General features: G+C 44.3%; 1 long non-coding RNA gene across 1 annotated transcript; it reads right to left on the bottom strand.

Moving 5' to 3' along the window:
- Nucleotides 1–1,592: 1,592 nt before the first annotated feature.
- On the bottom strand, nt 1,593–10,364 carry LOC144761539 (uncharacterized). The gene is made up of 3 exons (XR_013595773.1): nt 10,232–10,364; nt 9,621–9,733; nt 1,593–2,235 (listed from the first exon to the last, which is right to left on the bottom strand). It is a non-coding gene; the product is annotated as an uncharacterized LOC144761539 (long non-coding RNA).
- Between the last annotated feature and the right edge of the window lie 1,380 nt (nt 10,365–11,744).

Raw genomic sequence — 11,744 nt, 5'->3', positions numbered from 1 at the left:
ATACCTTCCACTTTTGATATCATGTGCGTCGTGTCTTTAATATACGACGGTAGGAGGGTTACAAGTGCTTGGATATAGTGGTCCACATATTTACTTAATGGTTCTGTCAAGGATTCTATTCCTGACACTATCGGGCGCATTGGTGGGTCATCTATGCTCTTGTGGACCTTTGGAAGCCCGTACAGTGCCGGTATTTTAGGGTGGTCATTTATAAGGAAACGATATTCCTCTTCACCAATAATACCATCTTGTTTGGCATAAGTAACCAGATCCTTCACTTTCTTTTTCAGATTGTTCCAGTCTGTTACATTTGAAAGTTTATAGTGTGTCTTGTTGTCTAGTAACTTGAACATGCGTTGATCATAGTCTTCTGTACTCATTATGACTATACTTCCTCCCTTATCTCCAGGTTTTATAGTTATTTCTTCACTGCTTGATAGGTTTCTGAGTGCTTCTCTTTAATTTTTTGATAGATTGTTGGGAGTCCAGGGTTTAGTGTTTAATATCTTTTCTAAACCATTAATCACTACTTTTTCGAAAGTGTCCACCTCGGGGCCTACCATATTAATAGAAGGAGTCCAGGTGGAAGGAGGTTTAAGACCGGATTTATTATCTGTTGTTCTTTCTGCCTTGCCCTCAAAGAATTTTTTCAATCTAATTTTCCTAAAAAGGTCACGGACATCTTTTTCTATGGTGTATCTGCAACCTTGTGTGCTGGGTGCAAAACCTAAACCTTTTTCTAAATCTCTCACTTCATCAGGTGTTAGGATTTTATTAGAGAGATTTATGATTGGAACTTTATTTTGATTCAGGATATTTATTCCCAGTTTTTTTGACTGCGAGTCCGCATATATGGTCTCCTCATAGTGTTCCCTGTCTGAGCATTGCTGGGATGTCCCCTCCCCCGGGTCCTGAAACCCCTGGGTTGGCGTCTCTGTTGCTGGCCTAAAAAAACTGATGCATATTCTCTACTGCTTCCTGCTTCGTCATCTCTCTGTTCTTTCCTATTTCTGTTTTCATTATTTCTCTCCCCTTCAGAATCTGAGCTATTGTACGAGGTATCCGAAAAAGTTACATTCTTCTCAAAGTATCTGTTTTTATTATATTTTTGTTGGTTACCACTATATTCGTTAGGAGCTGATTGCTCATAATAGTCCTTCTGAATGTAGGGGTAAACAAGATCAACCTTGTAGTTGGCTACATCTTTTCTCAATTGGTTTGTTTTTTTGTTGATCATATATTCCTCATATCCGCTAATATCCTCTTTGATCTCATCTAGTTTTTTCTTTGCATCGTCTAGGGCAGTGCTTTCATTTAATTCCTTCTCTAGACTCTCTATCTCTTCTCTTTCTATTAATATAATTTCTTGGGCTGTTTCGATGATGAGTAACATCCAATCGCGACTGCAGCGGTTCGCGATGAGTGTCCAATTTTCTTTAAACTTTTCATTTTTTGTGAATAAAACAGGTTCATTTTTAATTTGGAGTCCCACTGGTATTACTCCCTTTTTACAATAATGGATAATAAACTCTGAGTGTAGTTCAGTGCGGATTATCTTTTTCTTTAAGTTCCATAGTTTATTCCATCTGTCATCATCTTTACTAGACAGGGTCATTGAATTGATGGTTTTAGACCCCCCTCCTGTTAATTTTTTTAATTGGTCTTCAGAGAAGCTGAAGATCCTAGGAGTATCCATGTTTTTTACACACGTTCTAACTCTCCAGCTACTAGAGCTGTAACAATCTCAAAAAGAAGAGAGTGTCCCAGAAAACCAGAAAGGACTGGGTAAACAAACTGTAACGAGACAAAATTCCTTTCTGTGTTATTCAGCTTTAGGTTTGTGACCGATTGGTCTTACTCACAGGTTTTAAATTCCCAGTGTACAGATAGACGATATAGGCATTTGTTATTACACAACTCAATAATGAATTATTTCTCTCAACATTTTATTTTTGTAAAGTTAAAATCAATCATATAAAATTCATCACAAAACATTTAATGTCCAACATATAATATTCGAGCATCCCCTAGTCTAATACAAGAATCAATCCTATTCTTTTAATGCCCGAAAAAATAAATTAAAACAATATCATCATACATTAAAATATTTCATATTAAAATAGCAATAATATACTATTGCGGGTAGTCCCTTGTTGGCGCGTTTCGGTGCGTTGAGGTCTTTTAGGCACCTTCTTCAGGACAAACTTAACAATTTACTACTGTATATTCTCGTTTCTAAGAAATGAAATAAAAACAATTATTATCTGACTTAGTTGAGAGTTTATCCTAGTCTGTACAGAGTTGAGCACTCAATAAACCTTATATCGTTCTGACATGGAAAGACTATCTTAATTGGATTGCCTTTACGTCAATCGTTCCCCCTTTTTAATTAGGTTTGGTCAGTCTCAGACTTCACAATGTATCAGTTTCTTATATTTCTAAAACATAAAAAGTGCAGAATGATGTTATTCATATGTTCTCTTTTTTGGTTGAGAAATATCCCCTGTTTATAACTCCACTTACTTAAAACCAGGAGAATGTTATTCTTCGTGTTATTGGTGATAAGTTGCGTCTTTCAAATTCGCGCAAGATGTCGAGTTGGTGGATTGTTTAATGATCCGCGACACAAAGGGATGTACAAAAGTTCCCCGAGAAGAGTGACGGAGAGGGGTGTGTGTGCTAGTGAGTGGGGGGAATCCCCTAGTTGGAACTAGAACCCTCACACACCCAGCAAGCTAGGTGTCATGCTTCATCATATGGGCTCTGCTCCTCGTCAGACTGGCGCTGCAATGTCTGACGGGCTCCCGAAACCGGGGCTCTTTAACGGAGATCTTCTGTTCCCGCCATATGGTGCATGCGTGTGAGAGGGCCTGTGGAGTGTGGTTGTGACGTGGGTGTTAAGTTAAAAAAGGTGAGTCAGTCTACATACTGAATTTATTCTCGTAGTAGACTCCCTTGGTTAAAAACAAAGAACGGTGGTGTGGGAGGGGAGAGACAATGACCCTAACACTATTAGGGTGAATTGGACTACTACCCTCAATTATCGGTCAACATGTTTCTTGCCTGATGGCAATTCTTCAGGACCTAAGTAGGATCGTACCACACAGTGAAAATACTAGTGACGAATATATACAAAAACAGAAGTAGGGGGTCAACACTTGCAGGCAGGTATACGTCCGTAATACAGTCAGTAATACCAGGGTGCAGGCTAGTCAGTCCTGCTGCAATTTGAATGCCTGTAGAAATGAAATAAGGTATGTAAACAAACATAATACAGAGCAACTGTAGTGATGAATTTTATACCTTAAAAACATAGTGAGCGCACACACACCCACAGTAACCGTGCTAGTTAAAAACCGAGCATAACAGTTGCTAATAGTGGCAAACCATCAATGTGATCAAATGGTACCAGCCATTGCATGCATCGGTCGAAATAAACATGAAGAAACAACAAATTACAATGCTGTGCAGTCTGAGGAGTGTAAACTAGATAGTCTTACCCTAAACCGGATCCCTGATGGACCTCTCAGTCTGCTCCCGTGGGACTGGCTGGGGAGGTATAGTACCTAGTTATCAGGAGACAATGGTATTTTATGGGGTGTATAGGCTCCTGACCATATTGTTTGGGGTGCTGCCAAGCAGGTGTGGTCTAACCATGTGGCCTACGCGACGAGGTAAGGTAAAGTACCTCCCCCTGCACCCCGAGCACTAGAGTCGTCCGGTGTGTCTCCCGCCGCCATAAACGGCCAGGACTACACCATCAACAAGGGGGCGGGAGCGGACAACAGGGCCAGCGCCCGCTGTCACCGCGCTGTGCCCCAAACACTGTGACATAGAGCAAATGCGAGCCGGCAAAGCAGCTGGGCAAGGTGGCTGCGCCCGCCCCACATCTATAGCAAGGCGCGCTGCACCGTAGTGCAGCGGGAGACGGCCACCCAGAGAGTCAGATACTCCTGGGATACAGTGGGGGTTACCAGAAGAGCTTACCTGGTCCGTCGATGATGTACCATGGCGATTACCTAAGGAAATCTCTCACCTTCAGCGGCAGCAGTCCGAACGGATTCACCTACCCCACGAGCAGCGTCTAGGCAATGACGCGGAGCAGCTGGTGACGGGCTCTATGCGCGGGCAGTATTTAAGCGCCATAGAGGTTGCCAGTCGTAGCGTCTCTCTCCACTATGGGACCGCCCCCACCCATGACAGCGCATGTGTGGTATGCAGGACGACTTGTTGGGAGATGGGCTGACGACTATGGTGGCCATCTTAGAGAGATAAAAATTACGAGGCAAACAGGAGGGGAATTGGGCTAATGGTTGTACCGTTTAAAGTGTTGGGCAGTCGAACAACTGACTGCAATTGTCCAAAAGACAGGGTTGTCAATTGTTAATAGATTTCTGCGTAACCAGGAGACAGGGGCCGCCCCCACCCAAGACTGCGCAAGAGTGTAGAGCGCGACTGTCGGCTATGGCGGCCATCTTAGAGAGGTGACAATAAGTAGGGGAGAAGGGTGATAGTTACTCCGTTTGAAAAGCTGGGCAGTTAGACTATTGGTTGTGAAAGTCCAAATGACTAGATGCTAAAATGTCAATTGGTCTCGACACAAATCAGAGGAACAGTTTTTAAACGTACCATAACCCGTGGTAGACACTGCGTAAGGTAGGGTCACAGGGTCATGTTCCTAGCGAAACCCAAGGGACAGAGTCATTTAATCCGACCAGGTCCAATCGGAGACGGTGGACCCATCTTTGTTCAATCCTGAACAAGGCTTTTTTGGAAATGGCTGGGTGGGCTTCTAACACCAACCAAGTGAGGCTGTCTGCCGTGTGGTTGTTTTGGGCAAAATGTTCGTATAGTCTGGTATGTGTTTTGTGGCACCTGATGTTACTCTTGTGTTCTAGAATCCTTACTTTAACGTGCCTCATGGTCATTCCTATGTACTTTTTGCCACATGGGCAGGCAATCATATAGACACATTTGGTGCTATTACAATTGGTGTGCTTACGTAGTTGCCACTGAAATGTGTCAGACAATCTTACTTCTTTACATTGAGATGTCTGAGGGCAAGCCGCGCACCCTCCACAAGGGAAATGACCAACTACTGGGGGAAGGTCCCACAATCTCCTCTGGTTATCACTGTTGTTATGTCTCGGACGGGTGTGTATTAAGGCGTCCTTCAGGTTAGCAGTTCTCTTAAATGCGAATCTGGGTTTGGGAATTACCAGCCCTCCCGAGTTGATTATTGGCCAATGTTTATTGATAGTTTTTTTGAGGAATGTGGAGTTGGGAGTGAAAGAGGTCACACACGTGATCAACTCATCTTGGACTTTAGGATGTTCTTCCAACAGGTTTGACCTAGGGTTATTCAAGGCTCTTTTCCGTGACTGTTTTACTAGTCTGGTGGGATACCCTCTGTCTTGTAGTTTGTGTTGCAGCAGAGTGGCCTCCCTTTGGAAATCTACAGTGTCCGAGCAGTTCCTTCTAATACGGAGGAATTGGCCAAAGGGCAGGTTATCCCTTAGGGCCCGTGGGTGGTGGCTCTGGAATAGTAGAAGGCTGTTTCTGTCAGTGCTTTTACGAAAAAGAGTCGTGCTCAAGCTGGTAGGGTTGAGGTTAATGCATAAGTCCAGGAAAGGGATCGTGGTGGTTGATATTTTTTCCGTGAACTTAAGGTATTGGTTTTGCTGGTTAATCCAGCTGCAGAATGCCTCACAGATCCTGCGATCACCCTTCCAAAAGACCAGGATGTCGTCGATATACCTGCGCCACAAGGTGATGTTATCACGATACGGATTGTGTGCAGACTGGATAACCCTATCCTCAAAGGTTGCCATGTAAATACATGCCAGGCTTGGAGCAAATGTAGAACCCATAGAGGTCCCCTGGATTTGGTGGTAGAGTTGAGAACCATATTGAAAAAAGTTTTCAGTCAAGGCTAAGGATGCACATGCCATGATAAATGCAACCGGAGTGGGAGAGGACCAATCCTCCAACAGAAGGGTGGACTCCACTGCCTCCAGAGTGGCCTGTTGAGGGATATTGGTGTAGAGTGCCTCAACATCCATCGTTAGGAGGAGGTCCACACCTTCCCTCCCCTCCAGGGATTCAATAAGTCGGAGGACATCCCGGGTATCTTGTAAGAAAGATGGGATTTTCTTCACCACTGGTTGCAGAAAGAAGTCGCATAATTTTGACAGGGGCTCGAGAAGGGAGCCTATGCCGGAGACAATGGGTCTCCCTGGTACTGGAGTGACACCCTTGTGAATTTTGGGGAGGGTGTAAAAGTAAGGGATGACCGGGTCTGTAGCGGTCCCATAGTGGAGAGCGACGCTACGACTGGCAACCTCTATGGCGCTTAAATACTGCCCGCGCATAGAGCCCGTCACCAGCTGCTCCGCGTCATTGCCTAGACGCTGCTCGTGGGGTAGGTGAATCCGTTCGGACTGCTGCCGCTGAAGGTGAGAGATTTCCTTAGGTAATCGCCATGGTACATCATCGACGGACCAGGTAAGCTCTTCTGGTAACCCCCACTGTATCCCAGGAGTATCTGACTCTCTGGGTGGCCGTCTCCCGCTGCACTACGGTGCAGCGCGCCTTGCTATAGATGTGGGGCGGGCGCGGCCACCTTGCCCAGCTGCTTTGCCGGCTCGCATTTGCTCTATAACACAGTGTTTGGGGCACAGCGCGGTGACAGCGGGCGCTGGCCCTGTTGTCCGCTCCCGCCCCCTTGTTGATGGTGTAGTCCTGGCCGTTTATGGCGGCGGGAGACACACCGGACGACTCTAGTGCTCGGGGCGCAGGGGGAGGTACTTTACCTTACCTCGTCGCGTAGGCCACATGGTTAGACCACACCTGCTTGGCAGCACCCCAAACAATATGGTCAGGAGCCTATACACCCCATAAAATACCATTGTCTCCTGATAACTAGGTACTATACCTCCCCAGCCAGTCCCACGGGAGCAGACTGAGAGGTCCATCAGGGATCCGGTTTATTTATTTATTTATTTATTTATGTTCTTGTATAGCGCAAGAATCGACCCCTTGCGAGGTATCTCCGCGCTTTGCTCGCAGGATGGAGTAGTTGCTATAGAACAAAGAATGTGGATGAACACTGATGTTTAGAAGTATTTAGTCTTCCTGGAATAATACAGTTTTTAATTTCTTCCTGAAAGAGAAGTGATTGTCGGTTTGTCTGAGGTCAGCTGGGAGGTTGTTCCAGAGCTTGGGCCCTACCAAAGAGAATGCTCTGCCCCCTTGTCTGGTTTTTTTAACAAGGGGGGTTTTGAGTAGCAGTTGATTGCTTGACCGCAAGGCTCTGTCAGGTTTATAGACAGGTAGCTTTTGGGCCAGGTAGTCAGGACCTTTCCCGAACAAGCACTTGTGGACAAGGCAGCAGATCTTGAATTTGGTGCGTTGTCTTATTGGCAGCCAGTGCAGTTCACGCAGCAGGGGTTTGGAGGGAGTTCTGGGGGGGGGCATTCAGAACCAGTCTTGCTGCAGTGTTTTGGACTACTTGGAGGCGATTTATGGCACTCTCATTTGCTTGAATAAGGAGTCCGTTACAGTAATCAATTTTACTGATCACCATGGTCTGCACTAGGGTCTTTCTGTAGCTGTCAGAAAGGTAGGGGAAGACTCTTCTTAATAGGCCGATGGTGTGAAAGCAAGACCCAGCAACTGCATTCACGTGTTCCTTCATGGTAAGGTCCCGATCCAGTTTCACCCCTAGATTTTTTACTGTAAGTTTGGGGGTGGGTACTGGTCCCAAGTCAAGGGGCCACCAGTCGGGGGACCACAGTAAGGATGCTTTCCCAAAAAGCATTAGCTCCGTTTTTCCAACGTTGCATTGGAGGCGGTTGACAGCCATCCAATTAGAGATGGCCCTCATTCCTTCTGCAAAGTTGTCCCTGACGTTGGAGTTGAAGGAATGGAAAGGATAGAGGAGCTGGGTGTCGTCAGCGTAAGACACCGGGGTGAATCCATATTTTCTCACAATCTCAGCGAGGGGGGCCACGTACACATTAAACAATGTGGGGCTTAGGCATGAGCCCTGTGGCACCCCCTTCGTGAGCACTCTGGAAGCAGAGCGGTATGGTCCCAGGCTGACGGATTGTGAGCGCCCGGACAGAAAGCTCTCCAGCCAAGAGAGGGCTTGACCTCCTATGCCCACACCCTGTAGACGGCTCGTGAGGATCTTATGGGACACCGTATCAAATGCGGCCGACAGGTCTAACAGCACCAGAATCATTGAGCCTCCTCTATCCTGTGACATCTTGATGTTATCGGTCACAGTGAGGAGAGCAGATTCGGTGCTGTAGTTGGGCCTGAACCCAGATTGGGAGTGGTCCAGGCCCCCTGTCGCCTCAATGAACCTGGACAAGTGGATGTTGACATGTTTTTCGGCCAATTTACCCAGGAGGGGCAACAAGGAGATGGGACGGAGGTTGGAGAGTTCTGCCCATGGGGAGGTGGTATTTTTACGAATAGGATTCACCACTGCCTCTTTCCATTGTTGGGGAAGTTTGCCTTCTGTATAGGAGAGGTTCAAGACTCTCTGAATAGAGGGTAAGACTATCTAGTTTACACTCCTCAGACTGCACAGCATTGTAATTTGTTGTTTCTTCATGTTTATTTCGACCGATGCATGCAATGGCTGGTACCATTTGATCACATTGATGGTTTGCCACTATTAGCAACTGTTATGCTCGGTTTTTAACTAGCACGGTTACTGTGGGTGTGTGTGCGCTCACTATGTTTTTAAGGTATAAAATTCATCACTACAGTTGCTCTGTATTATGTTTGTTTACATACCTTATTTCATTTCTACAGGCATTCAAATTGCAGCAGGACTGACTAGCCTGCACCCTGGTATTACTGACTGTATTACGGACGTATACCTGCCTGCAAGTGTTGACCCCCTACTTCTGTTTTTGTATATATTCGTCACTAGTATTTTCACTGTGTGGTACGATCCTACTTAGGTCCTGAAGAATTGCCATCAGGCAAGAAACATGTTGACCGATAATTGAGGGTAGTAGTCCAATTCACCCTAATAGTGTTAGGGTCATTGTCTCTCCCCTCCCACACCACCGTTCTTTGTTTTTAACCAAGGGAGTCTACTACGAGAATAAATTCAGTATGTAGACTGACTCACCTTTTTTAACTTAACACCCACGTCACGACCACACTCCACAGGCCCTCTCACACGCATGCACCATATGGCGGGAACAGAAGATCTCCGTTAAAGAGCCCCGGTTTCGGGAGCCCGTCAGACATTGCAGCGCCAGTCTGATGAGGAGCAGAGCCCATATGATGAAGCATGACACCTAGCTTGCTGGGTGTGTGAGGGTTCTAGTTCCAACTAGGGGATTCCCCCCACTCACTAGCACACACATCCCTCTCCGTCACTCTTCCCGGGGAACTTTTGTACATCCCTTTGTGTCGCGAGTCTATAGGACGAGTACACTGGACCCCGTAAAATATTGTCCTATCTATGTCCCTCCTCCTTGTAAAAATTGTTTAATGATCCGCCTGTAAATAACGCAACTCTATAAATATATTGCCCGATAGTATTATTTTTTGTGTCTTATGGCGATTATTAGTGATCTTGAATGTTTACATACCGGTCAGTTTGTGGCTTGTCATCTGCGTTTTAATATATGGGCAGGTCTCCACTTGATCCTAGATATTGGCCACTGGATACCGATATATGCAGAGAAATCTTCTCTTCTAATGCCTAATGGTACAGAGACATATATGCATTTAGTGCTCTTTGATGTTATGAGTAGCTCGTTTCTGGCTAATTCTGTCCTTATAAATACAAGCTTTATTTCTCTCTTTTATTTTTATTTAGAGGCTATGATATGCCTAATGACTCTTGTATATATTTTTTTGGTTTAGATAAGAATGGCCCACTGCGTTAAGGGCATAAGTGGCCTCCATTTGAGTCTGCGTCTCCTATCCCGTATTTACCCCTTTATGCAAACATTCTGTTTCTTGTGGCGATTTTACTTAACCAGCTCAACCATTTGCTGGGGTGAACAGTATTCGCACCCATTCCGGTTCTTCAAACACCCTCATGTTAATATTAGGGTCAAGGTCCCATTCTACGTTTTAAGCTATCATAATTACTGCTCTTTAAATCAAAGCAATATCATGTTTTAAATTGTCTGGGATACTTCTTTTAAATTACGGCAATACCCTTAACGACGCCCTCCCATTCGAAGTTGCTTACCTAAGTACTTTGGCACCACACCGTCGACACGTCCTCTCTCCTGTAGGTTGGTATGTGGAGAGATGGCTGTTCGCGGGTTTTTATACTGATAGCGAGCACCAATTATTAATTAATTGGAAACACCTGCTTCCACTCTAGTGGTTTCCTACCTGCATTTTAGTAGTTCGCTCGTATTTGCAGTTCACATTATTTCTATTTCCGACTCTAACCTGGGCGCCATTTTAGTAGTTTGTTTACCTTTTTTCAAACTACACGATGTTTACGATTTCACTCATATCGGCGATGTAGATTGTTTTACGACCAAACATAGTTTATTCGCTCGATTTTCATATATGCTTCAACCTTCACTCAAATACTTATATAGGGACAGGTTGATATCTTACGGAGTTAATATATTTTTGCAGGAACACTCCTTCTATTATGATCAACCTATCTCTATTCCATACGCCTATGTACTTGCACGTTTACAATAGGTTATACGCCTATGCACTTGCACATTTACAGTAGGGTATACATCATGAAGTGGCTAAATCATAAACCATTTCTTTAATCACAAAGGTATTTCGAACATGTCTGCAATTCATAAACTATTAGTATATTTAGATTCTAATACATATTACAATGTTGTTAGGAATATACAATTCAATATAACTACCAGCAGTTGTCAGATGGCACGTAGATTACAACATTTTATATTTTATGTCTTACATTTGCCTCATCAGTAGTGTTAAACATGTCACAGTTGTTATAATTTTTATTAACCCCTCCTTTATATAGAGAGAGCATAACCATCACACGTTCAAACATTTGTGTTTCAGTGCATTCAATAAAAAACCTTGATTACACAGTGCATTCAGTATACATCTTCTTATCCTGGCCCATCTTATTTAACCGTCTCTATATATCATGCTGTACTTGATAGGTTGTTTTCTATGCCAGTTTATTTACAAGATGTTGTATTCCCTTTGATTTTTATATCAACGTAATGCATGGAATTTTCCCTTCTCCTGGCAAAGATTTTTTTACACATTCACTGCTTTCAGCTTATTGTTATCAATAGACCCCTGTTAGTTGGTATGGATATTCTGAGCATCATCCTGAGCCATCTTAATCTAGCATTCAACCCTGGAATTTTACTTGATTAACCTTTCCCATTCTTCACGACAGTTAAGGCCTAGGTAATATGTCTTAAATTTTGACATATAGAACTGTTCCCTGAGCTTGCGTTTTTTAAGCATATTGCCCCCTCTCTGCGATACCTTAATTTTCTCCAAAATGAACCACTTAGGATCATCAACTCCATGTTTAGCAGAGATCCAGTGGTCCACAAGTGGTGCTCCTTTTTTGAGGTTCTTAATTGCGGACCTGTTTTCAGTTAGTCTCTGACGCATTTCTCGTCCAGTTTCTCCTACATATATTTTATTGCAGGGGCAAATGAGCATATAAACTACGTTAGATGTACGGCAGTTCACATGATCATTCATCCAATGACTGACTCCATCAATCTCAATTT

This window comes from Lissotriton helveticus, chromosome 6 (genome assembly GCF_964261635.1).
Source record: "Lissotriton helveticus chromosome 6, aLisHel1.1, whole genome shotgun sequence".
In the NCBI taxonomy this organism is placed as follows: domain Eukaryota; kingdom Metazoa; phylum Chordata; class Amphibia; order Caudata; family Salamandridae; genus Lissotriton; species Lissotriton helveticus.
The sequence above is the reverse complement of the archived record's forward strand: the minus strand, read 5'-3'. Positions and strand labels throughout refer to the sequence as shown.